General features: G+C 47.2%; 1 protein-coding gene and 4 non-coding genes across 17 annotated transcripts in view; 2 read left to right on the top strand and 3 right to left on the bottom strand.

Moving 5' to 3' along the window:
* Nucleotides 1–15,454, bottom strand: part of LOC104336467 (gallinacin-11) — a 40,323-nt gene that overhangs the window by 21,933 nt on the left and 2,936 nt on the right. For 4 of the 13 annotated variants that reach the window (XM_075415006.1, XM_075415009.1, XM_075415011.1 and 1 more), the window contains exon 3: nucleotides 9,165–14,287. The exons of 6 other annotated variants lie outside the window; for them this stretch is intronic. The gene's annotated coding sequence lies outside the window, so the exon portion shown is untranslated. The remainder of the gene's footprint in view (nucleotides 1–9,164; nucleotides 14,288–15,454) is intronic. 3 more of the 13 variants (XM_075415007.1, XM_075415013.1, XM_075415012.1) reach the window with 2 other exon arrangements.
* On the top strand, nucleotides 285–357 carry TRNAR-ACG (transfer RNA arginine (anticodon ACG)). The gene has a single exon. It is a non-coding gene; the product is annotated as a tRNA-Arg (tRNA).
* On the bottom strand, nucleotides 965–1,037 carry TRNAR-ACG (transfer RNA arginine (anticodon ACG)). The gene has a single exon. It is a non-coding gene; the product is annotated as a tRNA-Arg (tRNA).
* TRNAW-CCA (transfer RNA tryptophan (anticodon CCA)) lies at nucleotides 2,030–2,101 on the bottom strand. The gene has a single exon. It is a non-coding gene; the product is annotated as a tRNA-Trp (tRNA).
* TRNAW-CCA (transfer RNA tryptophan (anticodon CCA)) lies at nucleotides 2,784–2,855 on the top strand. Its single transcript has one exon. It is a non-coding gene; the product is annotated as a tRNA-Trp (tRNA).

Raw genomic sequence — 15,454 nt, 5'->3', positions numbered from 1 at the left:
GGCAGTGTCTCCTTCAGCCCACCAGAGCATCCAAGAGGCTGGAGGCCACCATCTTCCTTTGCTGCCTGGCTTCCTTGTGGGGGGACTTCGCACAGGCACCTCTTCTCCTGAGTGGTGGGACCAGTGGAACCAACACTGACCTCTCCCCCATAGGTGGGTAGGGCAAGGCTGTCATGGATGGGGCAGGAGGGAGATAGGTGACGTCTTGCCACTTCCCTTTGATCACCAACACACCTAGCTGGTATGGAAAGCACAGTGGGGTCACCAGATGGGACCAGGGACTGGGGCCAGTGGCGCAATGGACAACGCGCCTGACTACGGATCAGGAGACTGCAGGTTCGACTCCTGCCTGGCTCGCCTTGAAACTGCCTGGCTGTTGTGGATGTGACAGGGGACAGCTGTCTTCATGAGGTCCTTCCGCTTCCAGGCATTTTGTCCACCTCTCTGGCATCGATATCACAGGAGCATCATTTTGTGACAAGCTCCACCAAAGCTGCGAGAGTGCCACCTGCTTCAAGAGCCACCACTCCTCAAGTCCTTTGTGGCATGGCCTGATGACTTTCTAGACTGTTGGGCAGTGAGATTGTTTCTGAGGTCTCTGAGTGTTTGTGTTCCTCATAAGCCCTGTGCAGATCTCCTCTCTGTCTTCCTGAGCACCACTAAGTGAAAGCTACCTGAAGCCTCACCAGTAACTGTCACTAAGGGGTGGGTTGAAAATGGTCTGGGACAACGGTCTTGAAGGGTTGTGGTCAGGGGCTGGAAATGTGAATGGTGGTTAATAGCTTCTAGTGCTCCTCAGGGGTCAGCTCCACCACAAGGTCTGGAGGAACTCTTTCCTTTCTACAGCACAAGAGGGTACTCCAGAATTTTTGCCCTGCAGAAGGCCTGGGAGGATGGAAGATAGGCAGGAGAAGGAAGGCCCTCCCAAAGGAAGCAGTAGGAGACCCTGACAAGTTAAAAGTGTCGAGCCAGGCAGGAGTCGAACCTGCAATCTCCTGATCCGTAGTCAGGCGCGTTGTCCATTGCGCCACTGGCCCTGGCCCCTCATCATCCCTGTGGCCCTGGTAGGCTGCCCGCATCCTTCGTTCTGTAGAACAACCTCTGTGCTCAGCACAAAGACACCAAACGTTCAACACAACATCAGTGAGGAACATCAGCTGGACCGCCAGACGTTGACTGCAACCTCCTCAGCCCCCTGGTCCGGTCACTGTGCTTTCCCTTGTGATTCAGCGTAGGTGCTCTGTCTCTGTGTCCTTCCTGCTACATCTGGGAGACCCCGTCAGAGGTCAAACCAAACTCCAGGTAAATGACATTCTCTAGTGTTCTGTTGACCATGGAGGAAGTCCTGTCTTCAAAGAAATCTATCATGCTGGCCAAGAGTGGTCTGCCCTTGGTGAATCCATGATCACTATTTCCAGTCTTTTCCGTGTCCTTCCTTCATTTCAGCATGGCTTTCAGGAGTATTCTATAGTCTTCATGTGGGCTGTGAGGTGAGGCTGACCAGATTACAGCTTCCCAGGTCCTCCTTCTTCATGTTCTTGAAAATATGTCTCATGGTGTTCATCAGAAACTTGTCCCTCTTTCCATAGTCCTTCCCTGAATAACTGTCCTTGATCGCCCCGAAAAATCCCCTGGATTGACTGTGGCACCCCATGTTAGCCTTCCAGTCAAATATTGCCTGAGGGTAAGTCCATGTCCCCCAGGAGTGACTGAGCATGCAGTTGTGAGGCTTCTTGCACTTTCCTGAGGAAGACTTCACTTCCTTCAGCTTCTTGATGAGGTAAATTATGACATATTCCCACCACCACACACCCCTGCTCTGGCCTTTGCCCTGGTCATGACCCATAACCTCTCAACCAGACCCATTCTGCCTGGTGGAAAGGAAAGCTCTTTTCCCTCCGCAGCCATTCTTGAGGTGCCCTCTATATCTGAGCTGGCCGCTGATTTTCCAGAGCTGTGCCCCTCAACACAGAGCAGCCCCCCAGAAAAGCAGGGACAATACAGAGGGTGGGCGATGGTGTCCCAAGGCTGACCCCGGTGTGATTTGAACACACAACCTTCTGATCTGGAGTCAGACGCGCTGCCCTTGCGCCACGAGGTCGGGGTGGAGGGATGCAGCTGCCCAGCATGAAGCCTGGCCTGGGTGGTGGGGATGTCTTCTCCATAAAGGTCAACTCAGGGGTGTCTAGGCAACCCCAAGAGAAGCGCTATGAGAGGCAGAGAAGACAGGGCCACTCCCTTAGGAGAGGCTGGCCAAGTTGTGCCCACAGCTTGGTGACCTGCCGGGAGGGTCAGAGCCCAGGGAGGGGTGGGGCAGAGGAGCAGAGTGACCAGCATGAGTCCAGGATATGTGGGACAGCTAAACTCAAAGCACACTCCATCCTCCTGCTGATGGAAGGTGACCCCAGCTAGGTTCTGCAAAAGGCATGAGGGTCCCTCCTGCCACAGGGCTTGACGTGGGTGCTGTGCATCTGCCAGGCGAATGGGGACTCTCTCCCCAGGGAGGTGGCAGGCTACCATCCCTCTTTCCCCTCTGGTGACATCATGTTCAGGACGCTGTTTGTCCTAAGAGAGGCCCTGCAGGGTTGGTCTGGGAAATGGTCATGTTACGGCCTTCCTCCTCTGAAGTACCTCATTTAGAGCCCTCCTTGCAGGCTTAGCAAGGCAACTGTCAAAGATGCTCCCACTCCTTCATCAGATGAATTGGAAGTCCTCTTCCCTTAAAGAACAGCCTACGGCCATAAAGTCCAGGATGACATTTGGGCTGAAGATCTGGCAGCCTTGACCTCGTGGCGCAATGGTAGCGCGTCTGACTCCAGATCAGAAGGCTGTGTGTTCAAATCACACCGGGGTCAGGATGTGCCACCTCTGTGAGGTGGGCATCTCATGGGCAACTGTTTTTGCCCTCCCACTCTGTACCCCACAGCCCTGGTGAAGGGCAGTAAAAGAGCCATGGCAGAGAGGTCTTTCCTTGCTGGGCCTGTGTTGAGAAGTATCTGCATTGCTTCAGCCTTCACTTCTTCTGTGCCTACAAAGGAGACAGGATTAGTGGGCATCTCAGCTGTGGCTCCACATCTGGGTACTGCTTGTCCTGGTGTCAATCCGCCTCCAAAAGGACAAGGATATCTGACTCCAGATGACGACTTCTACAAAAAGCCCAGCCTTCAGTCTCCTGATCCATAGCAGGGCACATTATCCATTGCAGCACCACCCCTTGTGAGTCTGGCATCGCATGGCAACATGTTCTGCTGTTGTTATTTGAGTTTTTTGCCTCCCATATTATCCCTGTGCACTCTGAGAAAAGTCTAAGTCCATCTACTCTATCACCTGATGTTTGGTGGTGGAAGGTTATGAGAAGATCTCTGCATATTCTTCCTCAGGTTGAATAAACCCAATTCTCTCCACCTCTCCTCGCATTTCAAGTACCCAAGTCCCACAGCAGCTTGGTGGCTCTCACTGGACTTGCTTCACTATGTCAGTGTCTTTTTGTTGATTCTGTTGAAACACGTGGCTGTGGGGAACAGAAACCAAGCTGTCAGGACTAGTCATCAGGATCTTTAACTCTCTGCTTACTTTTTTCCTGGTTCCACGTGTGTTTCTAGGTGAGATGGATAGAAGGGATGGAGGGCTGAGAAAAAAGGAGACTCAAAGGTATGGGAATGACCGTATATGGGTTCATTAAAATTAGTTGAATCCTGTTAAGAGCTGTTTAAAGGTGAATTTTAAAAGACATAAAAGGAGACATAATGAAAAGACACGATGGAGTGATGAAAAAGGCAAGAAAAGGTGTGTGTGAGGGGGGGAACTAATTTCTCTGGCTGTACCTGCACCAGCGGTACACCCTCCCACAGCAGGTCCAGGCTGCTACTCCTGTGCCAGGATCAGCCATTTAGCAAGAAGCAAAGTCCCACGGTTCTGCATTCTGCACACAGAGCAGGGCATCGACCCAAAAGTTCGTGAGAACAACACAAGTGTGGGGCTCACCTGAGAAGGCAGCCTTGAGGTCACACCTCCAACAAACTCAGGCATGTTCCTAATGTTTTGGACAACAGTGGAATGGTGATATCTGAACGCAGTGCTGGACTAACAGCTTCAGAAGCTCATGTAACCGCCCAAATGCTATTTAACCAGTGAGGAAGATCAGCTAAGGATATCTAGTAGATGGAGTGTCTCAAAAAGGTCATCTCCATGGATTCATGGGTGGTCGGATTGCACGTGGGCTTTGACAATACTGCTGGTCTGAAAGTGCAATGAACTTAATCTACCTGGACACAGGCTGTTCATTCTGACCACCCAGCCCTGGAAGACACGCTTTCTGCCCATAGCTTGCCTGCCACCATTCACAAGGATGAAGACAGAGGGGAAAACAGACAACCTCTGGGCTCAGACCATCCCACAGCTGGGCATCATGGGTCTAGAGAGCCCTGGGGATGCCCTGAGCCTAACATTGTCTGGGAATCACAGCCACAGACAGAAGGCAGAAGAATCTGATGGACCAAGGAGGGCAAGGTCCTTCAGGGTACTTCCACTGCCCCCAACCTTATGCCAAAACACTAAGCGTAGGTCTTTTCGTGACTCCCATTCTCACTTATCTGATGAAAGTAGACCTAAGGGTCCCTATCCCAAGTCCCAGAACTCCTGGTGTGTCACCAGTGAGCGAGCAGAGAATTTCATGGGTGGCTGTCCTCCAGATGTCACTACCTCACTGTTGTTTCATGACCTTGGCTCTTCCAAAAAGAAATAAGCAAGGGGACCACCCAAAGGGCTCCTGACTGTGGACCGAATGCAGGTAGCTATGACACTGGGAAATATTGCAGCTGGAATCTGTACATGCCAAACTCTGTATGCACTGAGTGCATTCACTGAAGCGTGATCACTGCTGAACCAGAGGGAAGATCTGTGCCACCACTCTGTCTCAGTAACATGACTTTCTGCCCCATTTAAATTCTCTGAAAGGAAAGAAACTCATGTATTTCCTTTTGCAGATCTTCCACAGCTGAAAAAAAACAGTGTAGTACAGGTTGCTAGGTGCTCGTGCTGGGAGTGCTAGAACACTCTTGAAAGGATGGTATCTGGTAAGAAGTATTTTTCTGGTACGCTTCTGGTCAGAACTATTAGTTTTACTGCAGCCAGTAAGAACAGTTTTTACATTTCATGAAAATTGCTGAGATCTGCAATTGTTCTCACTCTTCAACAGACTGAACTTTAAAGATTTTTTAAAGTGTTTGTTATTTTTTTTTGAAGTAGGAGTCACTTGAGTCACAAGATAGGCAAGAAGTTGGTGACGAGGTTTCATCAAAAGGACGGTTTACCAGGCAGTAGAACTTGATGTCTTCCATAAGAGGGAAGTTGTCGTAAGTTACTTAATAACCAAATTATTTCATAATCTTGAGACTTTTTGAATTTTTCTTGTTAAAACATTCTACATTGCATAAGCAAGGAAATCCTTGAGGCTATATCAAATGAGGAAGTGTGAGGGAGAAAGGCTTAAAAATGTCCCAGAAAGCTGTGAATCTTGTAACAAATGCTGTTTCATATATAACTTTATTTTGCAGTGAAAATCCAGGTCTCGGAAAATTGTGATCAGTCCTATTGAGGTCTGTTATAGAAAGCAGTTTACCCTGAATATTGACGTACAACTATCTTGATCAGAGGAGGACACAAAGCCCAACTCTTCTGAGTTGGGACCCCTGCTCATAGCGCCAGATTGAGTCCAGCTCTGGATTTTCTGTGTCTGGTGAAAATGATTACAGAAACTTGAAATATATTTTGTCAGGCAGTGAGGATTTTTTTCTGGCTGTGTGAGCACTTGTGCCACTCTTGTGTCACAGGGCTTTGCTCACTTCTAGCACCATCCCGTGACTGCACTGGAAGCTGAAGTTTCATCTTCGTTTCTCTCCACCCTGCTGACTCAAGGTTCAATGTCTAAATTGAGAATAAGGTCACATCTCCCTGTTAGTGGTCAAGGTAGGGTCGTTTTTGTTCTGCTGGGCCTTTTTTAAGGATAAAGATCCTCCTGTTTGTGGAGGGAGGTTAACTCCTAGACACTGGTGTCAATAACAAGATCTTTAGCCTCTTTTTCCTTCAGGATCTCAATCACTGATGAAGCGGCTGCTGGAGAAGTGATGGAGGAGTCTATGAAGATCTAGATCCCAAGCTTTGTGTCTTTCGTTTTCTCTGATCAAGCCTGTCCCTGCAGGGTCTCATCCCCCCTCCCCACCCCCCATCTGCTATTTACCTCAAAGGCTCAGCCCTGTCTTAGTGCAGAGCAGGGTGGAGGTGCCAGGGCTGTGACTGCCAGTCATCCATAGGGTGCCCCAATCTTAAATGTAAGGACAAAGTTTTGTCAATATCTTCAGGAATGGCAAGGAAAAAAGGATAAAGAGTGAAATCTCCAGGTCTGAAAATATTTAAAAGCTGTGCCAATTGCAAGGAACTTCATAAAATTGACTGAGTGGGAAAATAGATGACAGAAGTAGACTAGGGAAATGTATCTAGGGAAAAATAACCTAACGTGACATTGGACTGGGAGTTGCAACTCAGGAAAGACATCCTGACATTTGCAGACAGCAAACTTCTCAACCTGGCTGCCATGGTAGCCTGTGAAGTCAGATGGTACCAGCAAGGCCAAAAAGGTCAGGAAATAGATGGTCCAATGGGACATTGCTCTGTTCTTATAACATAAGGTCAGGATTGCCCCAGCAAAGCTGTTGGGGATTATTTCTTTCCCAATGCATATTTTGGTGAGAGCACGTGGCTCATACTTGTCCTCCTCTGCAATCAGGGCACAGAAGGCCTTTCAGATAGTACACGAATATCTTTAAAATCAGACCATAAACCAGATGTGGTATGAGATGGATTAGCAGACAAGAATTCACACGAGAGAAATGCTTCTATGGAACGATTTGAGGGCAAAACAACATTAAAAAAAGCTCATAGCAGATTTTTATATCTACTTCTGTTGCAATCCCCAACTCTGAAAACACAGACACATACACTCACACACATATACACTCACTGTTGCACTTTTCTTTTAGACAGATTTTTTTTGGAGCCGAAACTATCTTACTTCTTCACTCCACTGTTCCAACTAAATCTTAAAATGTCATTTTGACACCAGATTCCACTCCTGCATTCATAACAATTTTTTTTTTTTAATCTCTCTTTGCTATTTTTCACTTATTTTTCCAGGTGCAGACCCAGGGTACACTCCTGAGTGAATGTCAGGTTGCCTCTTTAAGAACTGGACAAATGTCAGAACAAAGTCCAAGGAGAACTAGGCAAATCACAAGGACCACCCTTGTGAGCAGACACCAATGTTGATAGCGAGATGCAAGCAAGAGCATGTTTTTCAAATGGGTAAATGTCTAAATGAGAGTACAAGTCAAAGCTCAAGAGTTTGAGGTAACAATTCTTCTAATAGTATTCCCTGCTCTAGCTGTTCATTGAGTTTTCAAAGCCCCAGAGGTGTGCCAGACGCTTTTCATGCCTTAAGTTTTCAGTGCAAAAGTCAGGATATTAATTTCTCCCAAGAAAGAAAGTGGCAAGATGGAGCTGGATCATATGGCCCTGCTCAGCACATCATTTCCCTGCTCCCATGGTTGATACAGGAATAATACCAAAGAGTTCTTCTCCTTACAGCATCTCAGATGTACTGGCATCCTCTGGGACAATAGAGCTTCTTCACCATTCATACACTGATTCTTACAATACCCCTGGGAAGGAGGGGAGAGAAAACCTTCTCCTGTTTTTACAGACATGGGGATGAAAAGACCTTCTTGGAAAGGAAGGAATCAAACTTGTCTTCAGGGACTCCACATGTAGCTCACCATGCTATCTCTGAAAGGCTCTGCCCTGACCAACCTTCTGTGTGGTCTTAGGCAAGTTATCTCAAACAAAACCTAGGAAAGCTTATGCAGAGTCATTCCACTTCTGCTCCAGGGTCCTGTCTTTTATAGTCATCCAGAAGTCCGCAGGAAAGATTAAGAAAAAGACAGGCAGATCCTCATGTTTTCCTTGATACACTCTCTGTGCTTACCACTCGCACTTACTTCCAGAAATGGGATAGTTTTCTGTGCTTACCACCATTCCAGGGTGCTTTCCTGGGAATTTGCCTGCTCATGTTCAAATATACAAACTACCAGAAAGAGGACTGTGAGCAATTTTTCTCATTGATCAGGAGAGAAAAGGACACACAGATGATGGTGCCGGAGTAGTTCACATACCACTTCTATTGCTGTCTCAAATAATTTAAATGAGCTCTAAGCATCAATTAGTTGCACAATTACCCAGCAAGGCAAGTTCAGCTGCCACTGAATCATGTGCAATACCTTAATAAGACTCAGCAGATTCTTGGCTGCTCTCCCCTCCTCAGCCTGCTTCTCTCTGTGCCTCTATTTTCCTTTCCAGTTGGTGACTACCCATTAGGGAAGGGCTTGTCCAGTTACAGGATGGGGTACAAGAGAGACCACCAAATTCCAGTGCAAAGGAAATCATGATTAACAAGGCATGGAGAGCTGCCTATGAAAATCTTACTGTTCCAGCCGACATTACATTTATTTACATGTTTACATGAGGAAAAAAAGGCAAAGCCCACTGCTTGTCCTTTTCCCCAGCAGGGTGCAGTCCCTGCTTTCTACAGCTGAAGAAAGGCAGGGGAAAGCCATGCAGATGCAGCATATCTGGGTAACCTTGATTCATCCATCTGAAAGAACTGGGAGACCTGCAAACCTTCTCACCTTGCTATTATCAGGGCGCCTGCTCTCATGGCCCTGTTGTTCTCTCAGCATGCCCTTTTCACCAGGTTTGTACCAGTAGAAGATGAGCAACTGCTTCTTAGTCTGTTGTGCATGGAAAATCAATTAATTTTTCTTTTCTTTGTATGAAGAGTCCCTGGGATTTTGTCACTTGCATAAGAACAGGAGCTGCCTGCCAAACAGGATTTGGTCCTACAATTTGTTTGCTTACTAGCTTGCTTCCTTCCTTTCTTCCTTTATGCTACTGAGATATTTAATTATATTCCTGTATTCAGAACTGTTCTTGCAACTAAATCACTGCACAAGACCTATGGCCTTTATACCCATGAAATGGCTGAAAAAATAACAAACTGTTTTAATCAGAATGGCTGATTAGTTGGTAGAGGAAAAGCAAGAGATTTCACTTACTTGTGATGTGATTGCAACAGCTGTGGTCCAAATAATAAAACTGGTGAGGATTTTGGGGCAGGTGTTGGTCTCTTCTCCCAAGTAACTAGCAATAGGATGAGAGGAAATGGCCTCAAGTTTCATCAAGGGAGGTTCAGGCTAGATATTAGGAAAAATTTCTTCACTGGAAGAGTAGTCAGGCATTGGAACAGGCTGCCCAGGAAGGTGGTTGAGTCCCCATCCCTGGAGGTGTTCAAAAAACGTGTAGATGTGGCTCTTCAGTACATGGTTTAGCAGCTGTGGTGGTGTTGGGTTGATGGTTGGACTTGATGATCTTAGAGGTCTTTTCCAACCTTAATGATTCCAGGATTCTATGATTCTAGGAGTGAATGGAGGGAAAGGAAAGAGGCAAAGGCTCTCTCTACCCTTTCCTGTGAGAACAGCCGTAGCAAAATTCCCTGTGGCAGAATCACATCCATACTGGCAAGTCAACCAGTGAAGGGACAAAGGTACAGGGTCATGGCTCTGTACTGGCAGCTTGTATCATGAACGTGGGCACAGTCTGGACCAAGGCCTACGAGCACTGACCCAAACTGTCCCTGGGCACAGTTGGGGGTTGACACGGGCCAGCGATCATTCACAATAGATAGTTTTAATTCAATCAGCATGTTCCAGAGAGTAAAAGAACTTGACAGTATGGGTGTGCCTTAGGAATGGTCCCTGTCAAGTTTAGTTGCATCGCTGACACAGGTCTCCTTCCTGTCCTTCTTCTGGCAACCTCTGTCTGACCCACAGTGAGTCTGGCTCCAGTCACCCATCACAAGACTCCATCAGCACACAGGAAGTTATACCAGAATAAACTTTGGTATACCAAGAGGACCAAGGGGAGCCTGATCAAGTAGATCTCTGATCAAGGGGAGCCTACTGATGAAGCCTTCTTCCTCCAGCTCCAGGAGGCTTCGCTCTTGCAGTCTCTCATCCTGCTGGGGAACTTCAATCATGCCGACATCTGCTGGAAAAATATCACGGTGAGCAGTAGGCAATCCAGGATAGATACTCCTAGAATGCATTGAGGATAACTTTTTAATCCCCCTTTACCTGAGGGGATGCAATACTGGACCTGATGTTCACGAGTGCAAGTGAGCTCATCGGTGGCATCAAGACTGCAGGCAGCCTGGGCTGCAGTGATCATGTGTTAGTGGACTTCACAGTCCTGAGGGATACCGGAAAGGCAAGGACTAGAGTCAGGACCCTAAATTTTAGGAAAGATGACTTTCAGCTCTTCCAGGAGTTAGTCAGTAGGACCCCCTGGGAAACGGTCCTCAGGGACAGGGGGGCAGAACAGAGCTGGCAAATCTTTAAGGACGCTTTCCACAGAACATAAGAGCTCAGTCCCCAGGTGTAAGAAGTCAGGCAAGGAAGGGAAGAGACCGTCATGGCTGAGTTGAGACCTGCTCGTCAAACTAAAGGGCAAGAGGGAACTGCACAGGCAGTGGAAGCAGGGACAGGTATCCCAGTAAGAGTATAGCGATGCTGCCTGGTTGTGTAGGGATGAAGTCAGGAAGGCCAAGGCACAGCTGGAGCTGAACTTGGCAAGGGATGCTAAGAATAACAATAAGGGCTGCTACAGGTATGTCAGCCAGAAAAGGAAGGTTAAAGAAAGCATTCCCCCCTAACGAACAAGAATGGCAACCTCGTATCAACAGATGAGAAGACTGAGGTACAGAACAAATTTTTTGCCTCAGTCTTCACTGGCAACCTCTCTTCTCGCCCCTCCCTGTCTTCACTGGCAACCTCTCTCCTCGCCCCTTCCAGCTGATGGACTGCAAGATGGGGACAAGAGGGGCAAAGCCCCTCCCGCTGTAAAGGAAGACCAGTTTTGGGACCACCTGAGGAACCTGAACGTACATAAGTCTGTGGGACCTGACTAGGTGCATCTCAGAATCACAAGGGAATTGGCTGATGTCATTGCCAAGCCACTTTCCATGATATTTGAAAGGTCATGGCACTCAGGCGAAGTCCCTGGTGACTGAAAGAAGGGAAACATTGTGCCCATTTTTAAAACGGGTAGAAAGGAGGACCCTGGGAACTACCGACCTGTCACCCTCATCTTGTGTCTGGGAAAATCATGGAACAGATCCTCCCAGAAGCTATGCTGAGGCACATGGAGGACAGGGAGGTTGTTCGAGACAGCCAGCATGGCTTCACCAAGGGCAAGTCCTGCCTGATCAACCTAGTGGCTTTCTAAGATGGCGTGACTAGATCAATGGACAAGGGAAGAGCCACAGATGTGATCTATCTGGACTTCTGAAAAGCCTTCGACACAGTCCCTCACAACAACATTCTCTCTAAATTGGAGAAATACGGATTTGATGGGGGAACAGTGGCCAAGGAACTGGTTGGATGATCTCAGCCATAGGGTAGTGGTCAATGGCTTGATATCCAAATGAATGCTGGTGACTAGTGGTGTCTTTCAGTGGTCTGTACTAGGACTGGTGTTGTTTAACATTTTCTTCAATAACTTAGACAGCAAGATCTAGTGCACCCTCAGCAAGTTTGCAGATGACACCAAGCTGAGTGGTGCAAATGACACACCAGAAGAACGGGATGCCATCCAGAGGGACCTGGAAAAGCTCAAGAAATGGCCCTGTGTGAAATTCATGAGATTCAACAAGGCCAACTGCAAGGTCCTGCATCTGGGTCAGGGCAACTCCTGCTATCAATACAGGCTGGGGGATGAGGGGATTGAGAGCAGCCCTGCCAAGAAGGACTTGGGGGTGTTGGTTGATGAGAAGCTCAACATGAGCCACCAATGTGTGCTCACAGCCCAGAAGGCCAACTGCATACTGGGATGCATCAAGAGAAGCGTGGCTGCAGGTCGAGGGAAGGGAGTCTTCCCCTCTACTCCACTCAGGTGAGACAGCCCCGGAAGTTCTGCATCCAGCTCTGGAGCCCCCAGCACAACAAGGACATGGAGCTATTTGAGTGGGTCCAGAGGAGGGCCGCAAAGACGATCAGAGGGCTGGAGCACCTCTGCTGTGAGTCTGAGAAAGATGGGGCTGTTGAGCCTGGAGAAGAGAAGGCACCAGGGAAACCTTAGAGCAGTCTTCCAGTACCTGAAGGGGGCCTATAGGAAAGACGGGGAAAATATTTTCAGCAGGGCTTGTTGCAATAGGACTAGGAGTAATGGCTTTAAACTAAATGAGAGTAGATTTAGACTAGATATAAGGAAGAAATGTTTTACCACGAGGGTGGTGAAACACTGGAACAGATTCCCCAGAGGATTAGTGGAGGCCCCATCCCTGGAAACATACCAGGCCAGGTTGGACGGCACTCTGAGAAACCTGGTCTAGCTGAAGATCTCTGTGCTCAGTGCAGGGGGGTTGGGCTAGATGCCCTCTAAAGGTCCCTTCCAACCCAAAGCATCCTGTGATTCTATGATTCTATGATTCTAACTTTGAGGATATTAAAACATCATTGTTTATCACCTAACCTTCTGCCCCAACACTATGGAAGGAGTAAGACAGAAAAGAAAACTCAGATTTTAAGGCCAAATATGTACCTATTCACAATCAGCTTCAGATAATCTGACTAGGCAGCCCAGAGGATTCTGACTTGGAGGTCCTACCTAAAGAGCAGTGATCCATGTGGCTTGCCCGTAAAGAGGTGACACATTTTTGCATTGATGAGAAGTTAAGCTTTTTGCTGTATTTTTCTATTTCCTTACTAAGGCCAAACTTTTGTATGTTCTCTTTATACCAGCACCCACAGAACCATACACAGTGCCCCTCTGAAGGGCTGGAGATGAAGGTGAAGGGTGGGTGAAACTTTGTTTTACACCCCCAGCAAAGACGTGGGCGTGAAAACTGTGCAGAAGTCTCTTGAGAAACCGAGCCCTTAATGCTGCTAGCAAGTCTTGGCCTTCCCAAAGGTTATTTGCCTGGCAGTGTCTGGCTCATTACCCAGAAGGAATCCAGTCCTGGGGGGAGTGAGGTGCTGCTGTTAAAGGCATGGTTTCCCAGCAAAGTCGTGCACCAGGGAGCAGGAGCTATTAGCCGTGGGTGGTTCTGTGGAGACCTTTCTGTAGAAGGCTGGAAGTGACCCTTTTAGCTGCTGCGGGGTTGGGTCCCTGCAAATGGCCTTGAGCATTTTGCCAACTTCAGCAAGTGAAAAACAGATTGGCTTATGCCCTGTTGGTGTGTTTGTGAACAAGGGAGCTCAGAAGTTAACAACTCTGTGGCTTCCCTTTGCTTTTGAGGGAGTCTTTCAGGCTGGCCTCTGCAGATGCGGCAGTATCAGTCCTGTTCCCTGTTAGGACTGGTTCAAGTCTCATGCCCCTGTATGGGGGTCAGAGTGATGGGGAAACACCATCTGCAGATGGGGAGATGAAATAAGGAGAGAGGCAGAGAACAAATTCACATGGTACTCCCAGAAACTCACCTGGTAGATACTTGTCAGTCCTTATCCTCAAGGAGATATTTAAGAGACAGAGACAGCAGATATCAAGGAGACATTTAGGGTACTGTCTCTGACCTCAGAGAAACAGTCATATATTGAGGTGTTCTCAATCCATTAAAAGCACAGTTCCAGCAAGAAAATTAATTGAAACTTGTCTTAAACTAGAAACTGTGAAGTAAACATTTTGGTGATGAAGAAACAAGAAAAGAACTCTTGGTTTCCAGCCAGGCTCTGCTCGTTCTTTTCCCACCACCAGCAGGCATAACCCATTGGGTGGTAGAAAGCAAATACCGCACACGCCTCCAGCCCCATTATGCAATGCACTGATTAGTTCATTGGAAGCTGATTATGTCCTTAATTACATCATGGCTTACATAACCGGGTTTTGCCTGTGATTTTGACCCCAGAAGATCTGAGCTGCTTTCCAGAGGGCTAGAAACGAAGTAACTAAGTAAATTCAAGTAACCAGGTATTTATTATAAGGGAGTCCTCCAGGTGGCTTGTTTCCTTTGTTCTTTAAATGATTGTATTTCAAGGGATCTTTTAGAACTCCATGGATATATTTTATTTGTTTGCTTAGTGATGCATTTTCTTTTAGTATTATCCTTCACTGTGTGTCATCTGTCCAAGTAGAGATCTGCAAAAGTTGACTTCCAAGGTAGGATTTTGATGTCACTCACAAGGACCTAATCAACATGACAGGAACAGGGAGAAAACCCTGTGCAACTTCACACTTTAATCAGGACACTGATCTATGTAGAAGATAGTTGTCTTAATCCCAAATTGTTTGTAGTACAGGGAAGACTGCTAGCAGCAAGACAAAGAGGAGTTCAAGATAGATGAGCTGTGGGTACAAGGAAGGGAGGCAGTTGCTTGAGCACCTTGTTAAAGGCTCATTTGCAACTGGTGCAAAACCAGACAAATATGGATACCTGTAATATGATTAGCTGCAAATACAGACTGGAAAGTTATACTTCTGTACTAGTAACAGTGCCTTTGTCTAGGTCCTGAGATTCTACAGCATGATGTGACCCATATTGTGCAGCTGTCTTGACCTCCAAAACAAGGCTACCACGTCAGACTGACTACTGGAACAGTTCCTAGCCAGGACTAATCATCGAAAAAGCCCAGGAATTTTTGGCAGAGAGCTAGCAGAGGTCAAAACTGCCAGGGCTGTTCAAATAATTTCACATTATGGATGATCGAGTTTCAGTGATCACGTCCTGGCACTTTTTAGTCTGTTTGTACAGACACAGAGAAGTCAGCTGAACCACCATTCAGACTCTGCTAACTGTATTAGCTACAACTGGACAGGTTATAATGAGATTTTGGATGTAACAGACACAATGGGCTTGTCTATTACACATGAAAACAAGCATGCATATGCAGGTGAAGGTCAATGCCGTGCTGATCTGATATATATATGACTCCAATTCTTGTTGCTGCAGCATTAGCAGATTCCAACCTAGCATGAGCCAAAGGAGATCCTGTGATTTTACTTTTCATGAAGACGGTACCAGAGTCAACAGAAATATATCCGATGCACCACAGGAGTAGCCATTTTGGTGCTGCACAGAGAAAAGCATGCAGACACTGATCACCATGAAAATGCTTCCGGTGTTTTAGGTCATAGCCAACTGCACAATAATTCTTAAAAATTAAAGCTTCTGTGCTGTTTCATCTGATACCATCCACACAGAAACCTCAACCCCTTCCAGGAAAAGCATCACTCCAGCAACATCAGTGCTATGCGACAGATCAAGCAAGTCATCATTCGAGACCAGAGAAGTACTAGTCTTTACTCCATTACATACAGGAGATCTTCCCTCCCAGCTTTCCTCTCAAACACTGAT

This window comes from Opisthocomus hoazin, chromosome 2 (assembly GCF_030867145.1).
Source record: "Opisthocomus hoazin isolate bOpiHoa1 chromosome 2, bOpiHoa1.hap1, whole genome shotgun sequence".
NCBI lineage: Eukaryota > Metazoa > Chordata > Aves > Opisthocomiformes > Opisthocomidae > Opisthocomus > Opisthocomus hoazin.
The sequence above is the reverse complement of the archived record's forward strand: the minus strand, read 5'-3'. Positions and strand labels throughout refer to the sequence as shown.